Raw genomic sequence first — 8,215 nt, 5'->3', positions numbered from 1 at the left:
ACTTTGTTTAATCGGGGTGGGGGGGGGTTATTCTTCCATAAATAAGAAGATATAATCAAATCTAAAGAGTCAAAAAAGGATTTAGGAATAAAAACAGGTAGGTCTTGAAATAAATATAAAAATTTAGGCAAAATATTCTTTTTAATAGAATTGATATGTCCCAATCAGCAATAAAGAAAGGGAAGACCAGTTTGATAGTACCTTCTTAACATACTCCAAAAGAGTGATAAAGTTTCTTTAAAAAGAAATTTATAATTCCTAGTTGTTATACCCAAATAAGTAAATTGATTTCTTACAATTTTAAAAAGGTGATACTGATACCAAATTATTCAAAGGAGAAAGTTCACTCTTATGAAGATTAAGTTTATATTCTGAGAACCGACTAAATTCAGAAACTAAGGAAAGTACTGAGGGTAGAGAGGACTCCACATTAGAGATATAGAGCAAAAGGTCATCAGCATAAAGAGGTAACTTATGAGTGATACCCCTTCTTAAAATACCTGAGATGTCAATAGATTCACGAAATATGATGGCTAAAGGCTCTAAGGCCAAATCAAAAAGCAAAGGACTCAAAGGACAGCCTTGTCTGGTTCCACATTGGACACTAAATGGTTTAGAACTCTTGAGTGTTATTAAGAACCTGTGCAGTGGGAGATAATTAAAAGTAATTTAATCCATTGAATAAAATAGGATCCAAAGTTAAATTTTTCTAATATTTTAAATAAATAGAACCATAGAACATTACAGCACAGAAACAAGCCTTCTGGCCCTTCTTGGCTGTGCCGAACCATTTTTCTGCCTAGTCCCACTGACCTGCACCTGGCCCATATCCCTCCATACACCTCTCATCCTCGTACCTGTCCAAGTTTTTCTTAAATGTTAGAACTGAGTCCACATTTACCACTTCATCTGGCAGCACATTCCACACTCCCACCACTCTCTGTGTGAAGACACCCCCCCCTAATGTTCCCTTTAAACTTTTCCCCCTTCACCTTTAACCCATTTAACCTTTAACTGATTTCTTTCTCCCCCCTCAGTGGAAAAAGCCTGCTTGCATTCACTCTATCTATACCCATCATAATTTTATATACCTCTATCAAATCTCCCCTCATTCTTCTATGCTCCAGGGAATAAAGTCCTAACCTATTCAACCTTTCTCTGTAACTCAGTTTCTCATGTCCCAGCAATATCCTTGTAAACCTTCTCTGCACTCTTTCAACTTTACTAACATCTTTCCTGTAATTAGGCTCCAAATTCAGCCTCACCAATGCCTTATACAACCTCACCATAACATTCCAACTCTTATACTCAATACTTTGATTTATAAAGGCCAATGTACCAAAAGCTCTCTTTACTACTCTATCTACCTGTGACGGCACTTTTAGGGAATTTTGTATCTGTATTCCTAGAACTCTCTGTTCTCTGCACTCCTCAGTGCCTTACCATTTACCTTGTATGTTCTATCTTGGTTTTTTCTTCCAAAGTGCAATACCTCACACTTGTCTGTATTAAACTCCATCTGCCATCTTTCAGCCCATTTTTCCAGCTGGTCCAGATCCCTCTGCAAGCTTTGAAAACCTTCCTCACTGTCCACTACACCTCCAATCTTTGTATCTTCAGCGAATTTGCTGATCCAATTTACCACATAATAATTCCATTCAACCCAGTCAAAGGCTTTTTCAGCATCTAAAGAAATTATGCATTCCGAATTTTCTTTAGAAGGAGAATAAATAACATTCAGTAAACGATGAATATTAAAATGAGAATAACGAGTTTTGATAAATCCGGTCTGGTCAACAGAGATAATAGAAGGCAGAATGTTTTCCATCCTATGAGCCAAAAGTTTAGATAAAATTTTAGTGTCAACATTAAGTAAAGAAATAGGTCTGTAGGAATAGCAATCAATTGGATCTTTATTCTTTGTGAGAATAAGCGAAATAGAGGAGTCATAAAAGGATTGTGGCAACCTGCCTAATTCAAAAGAGTCAAAAAGAACAGAAAGTAAGTGAGGAATAAGCAAAGGAGCAAAAGCCTAATAGAACTCTCCCGAAAATCCGTCAGGACCGGGGGCCTTCCCCGAACTCAGAGAATGGACAACCTGGGTAATTTCCTCAGAAGAAAAAGGTTGATCTAACCATTTTCAATTAACCTCAGAAAATAAGGGAATGTTTAAACAATCTAGAAAATTATTCATAGCAAAATTGGCATTAGGGGAATCACAGCTATACAGTTTATAGTAAAATTCTCTAAAAGTCTTGTTTATTTCTAATTGATCAGAAGTTATATCACCACTCGCTTTGGAGATTTCCTTAATTTGACATTTAACTATTAAAGTTTTAAGTTAATTAGCCAAAAGTTTGCCTATTTTATCACCATGAACATAAAATTAACTTTTATCTTTTAAAAGTTGAGTTTCAACAGGGTAAGTTAAGAGCAGATCATATTTAGTTTTAACTTCAACACGTCTTTCATATAAGACAGGATCCGGCTTGAAAGCATACTTTTGATCTATTGTAAATGCCATTAGGCTTTACAATTCAACCGCCAGGACTTAAGAACTTTTTAAAAGCTATTATTAATGCTTTTTGAGATAGTGATTTAGATGCATATCATATTTTTTACTGAGTTAAGTATTGTATGTAATTAGTTTTGATACAACAAGTGTATGGGACATTGGAAAAAAAAGTTGAATTTCCCCATGGGGATGAATAAAGTATCTATCTATCTATCTATCTATCTATCTATCTAAATGTTTCAGCTGATTGGCTAAATCAGTTCTCTCTTTATTAGCTTTTTTCTTAATACTTGCTGTATAGGAAATAATTTGGCCTCTAATATAAGCCTTGAAAGCATCCCAAATAATAAGGCTAGAAGTGCCATCTAGCGTATTCTCTACAAAGAAAAAAGTAATTTGACTCTCAGTGCAAGCTGCCTGTTACAGCCGCTCCAACTAGTTTTCTTCCTTTTCTAACTTATGTCATTTGTATTTTTTTCTTTCACGGTAACATGTCGAAGCTGCACCCTCTTTAACATGCTGGTGGAGAGAGTTTTATTCTGGTTTTTAGCACTGGAAATATTTACATTCGGACACGTCTCATTAGCAGAGCAGCAGTATGGTCACATTATTTATTCCAGGGACCAGCTGATCGCGCTTAAGCCGGCCGGGTGAGCGAACAGAGCGGCAGATACCCCTGCTGAAATCTGGAGGAAAACACACAGAGAATGCAGAGGGGTATCAAAAAGGCGAGGGAAGAGGACCGGGTCGAGACAACAGAGACTTATGGAGAAGAGGAGTTATAAGCCGTGTCTCCCCTCTCTCATTATGGGCAATGTGAGATCACTGGGTAATAAAATGGACGAGTTGACAGCGCTAGTCAGGAGTCAGAGGACTTTTTGGGAGAGCAGTGTTATGTGTTTTACTGAAACGTGGCAGCACGAGGACATACCGACCAAAACGTTTCCATAGTGGGCTTCCAGACCGTTCAGGCCGATCAGAATTTCACTGAGAGCGGTAAGCGTAAAGGAGGGGGGGGCTTGCTGTTCTGGTTAACAACAGATGGTGCAATCCTGGTCATATTACAATCAAGGAACGTGTCTGAAGCCCGGATATTGAACTTTTTGCTGTTGGACTCTGGCCATATTATTTGCCAAGGGAAATCTCACATGCAATCGTGGTTATTGTGTACATCCCTCCCTCTGCCAACCCGATGATGGCGTGTAACATCATTCACACTGTCATAGCCAGACTACAAACCCAGCACCTGAGTGCCCTCATTACCATCTCGGGGGACTTCAACCATGTTACCATGGCTAGAACACTGCCCAACTTCACGCAGTATGTGAGCTGTACAACCAGAGGGAAGAGGACCTTGGACTTGATGTATGCTAACGTTAAGGATGCATATAGCTCCTCTCCCCTCCCCCACTGGGAAGGTCAGATCACAACCTGATGTATCCCAAACCCTGCTATGTGCCTCTGGTGAAGAGTAAATTGCAACCTCGAGGACAGTGAGGAAGTGGTCGGGGGATGCTTATGAGGCACTCCAGGGTTGTTTTGAGGTGACAGACTGGCAGGCACTCTGTGAGCCACATGGAGAGGACATTGATGGGCTCACAGAGTGCATCACTGGTTACATCAACTTTTGTGTGGACTGCAATGTTCCAGCAAGAACTGTCCTTTGTTATTCAAATAACAAGCCATGGGTAACAAAGGACATTAAGGACATCCTGAACGCTAGAAAGAGGGTGTTTAGAGATGGAAATAGGGAGGAACTGAGAACATTACAGAGGGACCTGAAAGCCAAGATCAGGGAGGCTAAAGACAGGTATAGGAGGAAGCTTGAGTGGAAACTCCAGCAGAACAACATGAGAGAGGTCTGGAGTGGGATGAGGACTATCACTGGGTTCCGGCAAACTAGCAACAGAGGAGCTGAAGGCAGTGTGGACAGGGCCAACGAACTTAACCTGTTCTTCAACAGATTTGACACTGTGGCCCTTGCCCATCCCCCACAATTCATCTGTTGTCATCCCCCAACCAACACATACCCCACTCTCCCCTCCTATCTCTCCTCACAGCCCCCCACCCTGCTCTCATGACTACACTCCACCGCACCTGAAACCACCACGGTGAGCTTCACAGCTGAACAGGTGAGAAGACAGCTGAAACGTCTCCACCCAAGCAAGGCTGCAGGCCCGAAAGCCTGCGCCCCCCCAGCTATGTGGAGTGCTTCACCATGTCTTCAACCTGACCGAGTCTTCAGAGCGTTCCTGTGCTGTGGAAGACGTCCTGCCTCGTCCCTGTACCGAAGACGCCACGCCCCAGTGGCTCCAATGACTACAGACCGGTGGCATTGACCTCCCACATCATGAAGACCCTGGAGAGACTTTTTCTAGAGCAGCTCTGGCCTATGGTTAGGCCACACTTAGACCCCCTCCAGTTTGCCTACCAGCCCCGACTAGGAGTTGAGGATGCCATCGTCTACCCACTGAACCGTGTCTACACCCACCTGGATAAGCCGGCGAGCACTGTAAGGGTCATGTTTTTTGACTTCCCCAGTGTGTTCAACACCATCTGCCCTGCTCTGCTGGGTGAGAAGCTGACAGCAATGCAGGTGGATGCTTCACTGGTGTCTTGGATTATTGATTACCTGACTGGCAGACCATAGTACGTGTGCTTGCAACACTGTGTGTCAGACAGAGTGGTCAGCAGCACTGGGGCTCCACAGGGGACTGTCCTGTCTCCCTTTCTCTTCACCATCTACACCTCGGACTTCAACTACTGCACAGAGTCTTGCCATCTTCAGAAGTTTTCTGATGACTCTGCCATAGTTGGATGCATCAGCAAGGGAGATGAGGCGGAGTACAGGGCTACAGTGGGAAACTTTGTCACATGGTGTGAGCAGAATCATCTGCAGCTTAATGTAAAAAAGACTAAGGAGCTGGTGGTGGACCTGAGGAGGGCTAAGGCACCAGTGACCCGTGTTTCCATCCAAGGGGTCAGTGTGGACATGGTGGAGGATTACAAATACCTGGGGATACGAATTGACAATAAACTGGACTGGTCAATAGACAATAGACAGTAGGTGCAGGAGTAGGCCATTCGGCCCTTCTAGTCAGCACCGCCATTCACTGTGATCATGGCTGATCATACACAATCAGTACCCCATTCCTGCCCTCTCCCCATATCCCTTGACCCCACTTTCTATAAGAGCTCTATCTAACTCTCTCTTGAATGCATCCAAAGACTTGGCCTCCACTGCCTTCTGGGGCAGAGCATTCCACATATCCACCACTCTCTGGGTGAAAAAGTGTTTCCGCATCTCTGTTCTAAATGGCCTACTTCTTATTCTTAAACTGTGGCCTCTAGTTCTGGACTCACCCATCAGCGGGAACATGCTTCCTGCCTCCAGTGTGTCCAATCCCTTAATAATCTTATATGTTTCAATCAGATCCCCTCTCATCCTTCTAAATTCCAGTGTATACAAGCCCAGTCGCTCCAATCTTTCAACATATGACAGTCCCGCCATTCCGGGAATTAACCTTGTGAACCTACGCTGCACTCCCTCAATAGCAAGAATGTCCTTCCTCAAATTTGGAGACCAAAACTGCACACAATACTCCAGGTGGGGTCTCACCAGGGCCCTGTACAGCTGCAGAAGGACCTCTTTACTCCTATACTCAATTCCTCTTGTTATAAAAGCCAGCATGCCATTAGCTTTCTTCACTGCCTGCTGTACCTGCATGCTTGCTTTCAGTGACTGATGTACAAGAACACCTAGATCTCATTGTACTTCCCCTTTTCCTAACTTGACTCCATTTAGATAGTAATCTGCCTTCCTGTTCTTGCCACCAAAGTGGATAACCTCACATTTATCCACATTAAACTGCATCTGCCATACATTTGCCCACTCACCCAACCTGTCCAAGTCACCCTGCATTTTCATAACATCCTCCTGACATTTCACACTGCCACCCAGCTTTGCGTCATCAGCAAATTTGCTAATGTTACTTTTAATTCCTTCATCTAAATCATTAATGTATATTGTAAACAGCTGCGGTCCCAGCACCGAACCTTGCAGTACCCCACTGGTCACAGCCTGCCATTCCGAAAGGGACCAGTTAATCACTACTCTTTGTTTCCTGTCAGCCAGCCAATTTTCAATCCATGTCAGTACTCTGCCCCCAATACCATGTGCCCTAATTTTGCCCACTGATCTCCTATGTGGGACTTTATCAAAAGCTTTCTGGAAGTCCAGGTACACTACATCCACTGGCTCTCCCTTGTCCACTTTCATAGTTAAAGAACACTGAGGCTGTCTACAAGAAGGGTCAGAACCGTCTCTACTTCCTGAGGAGACTGAGGTCCTTTAACATCTGCTGGATGAAGTTGAAGTTGTTCTACGAGTCTGTGATGGCCAGTGTTTGCTATCATGTTTGCTATTGTGTGCTGGGGCAGCAGGCTGAGGGTAGCAGACACCAACAGAATCAACAAATTTATTCGTAAGGCCAGTGATGTTGTGGGAGGTGGAACTGGACTCTCTGATGGTGGTGTCTGAAAAGAGGATGCTGTCCAAGTTGCATGCCATCTTGGATAATGTCTCCCATCCACTCCATAATGTACTGGTTAGGCACAGTACATTCAGCCAGAGACTCATTCCACCGAGATGTAACATTGAGCGTCATAGGAAGTCATTCCTGCCTGTGGCCATCAAACTTTACAACTCCTCCCTCAGAGTGTCAGACACCCTGAGCCAATAGGCTGGTCCTGGACTTATTTCCACATGGCATAATTTACTATAGTTAATTTATTATTTATGGTTTTATATTGCTATATTTCTACACTATTCTTGGTTGGTGCAACTGTAACGAAACCCAATTTCCCTCGGGATCAATAAAGTATGTCTGTCTGTCTAAAAATTTTTTAAAAAACCTTATCCGATAGTAAAATTGGATTAAAATGCCAAAATCTGTTTGATCAAGAAATACCTGGAAGATTTAAAGATAAAAAGACGGGGGCATGATCTGAAACAGCAATTTCTTTATATTCACAGGATCGAACAGAGGGTATCAAATGATTATCAACAAAAAAAAATCAATCCTGGAATAGGTATGATGAACATGAGAGAAAAAGGAGTAGGCATTCTCTGCTTGTTGGGTGTAAAAAACGCCAAACATTAATAATGTCACATTCATTAGAAAAGATTGGATAAAGGAGGCAGATCTACTAATATTCAATCGTTTCAAAGATGAACGGTCTAAGACAGGATCAAAACAGCAATTAAAGTCACCTCCCAAGATTAAAGAGTACAAATTTAAATCTGGTAAAAAAGAAAAAAAACACTCAAAAAAGCCGAGATCATCTATATTCGGAGCATAGAGATGAGCGAAAACCATTAATTTGTTATCTAATTTCCCTGAGACTATAACGAACCGCCCATTAGGGTCAGACATCATGTTGAACAAAGGCAACTGAATTGTCAATCAGAACATGTGTTTCTTGTAAAAAAAAAAAAAATGAGGCATTCAGTTTCTTAATATAGGTAAAAATCTTATTGCATTTCTCAGGGTGGTTTAAACCTTTCACATTTAAACTAAGTAAATTAATACTGTGCACCATTTAAATATGTTTAAAACAGAGGTTAAACATAGAAACCACTGGAAGATACAAAAAATCCAAACCTTAAAATTCAAAATTCTTAACCAAGCAATAGATGAG

Source organism: Hemitrygon akajei, chromosome 10, assembly GCF_048418815.1.
Source record: "Hemitrygon akajei chromosome 10, sHemAka1.3, whole genome shotgun sequence".
Lineage (NCBI taxonomy): Eukaryota > Metazoa > Chordata > Chondrichthyes > Myliobatiformes > Dasyatidae > Hemitrygon > Hemitrygon akajei.
The sequence above is the reverse complement of the archived record's forward strand: the minus strand, read 5'-3'. Positions refer to the sequence as shown.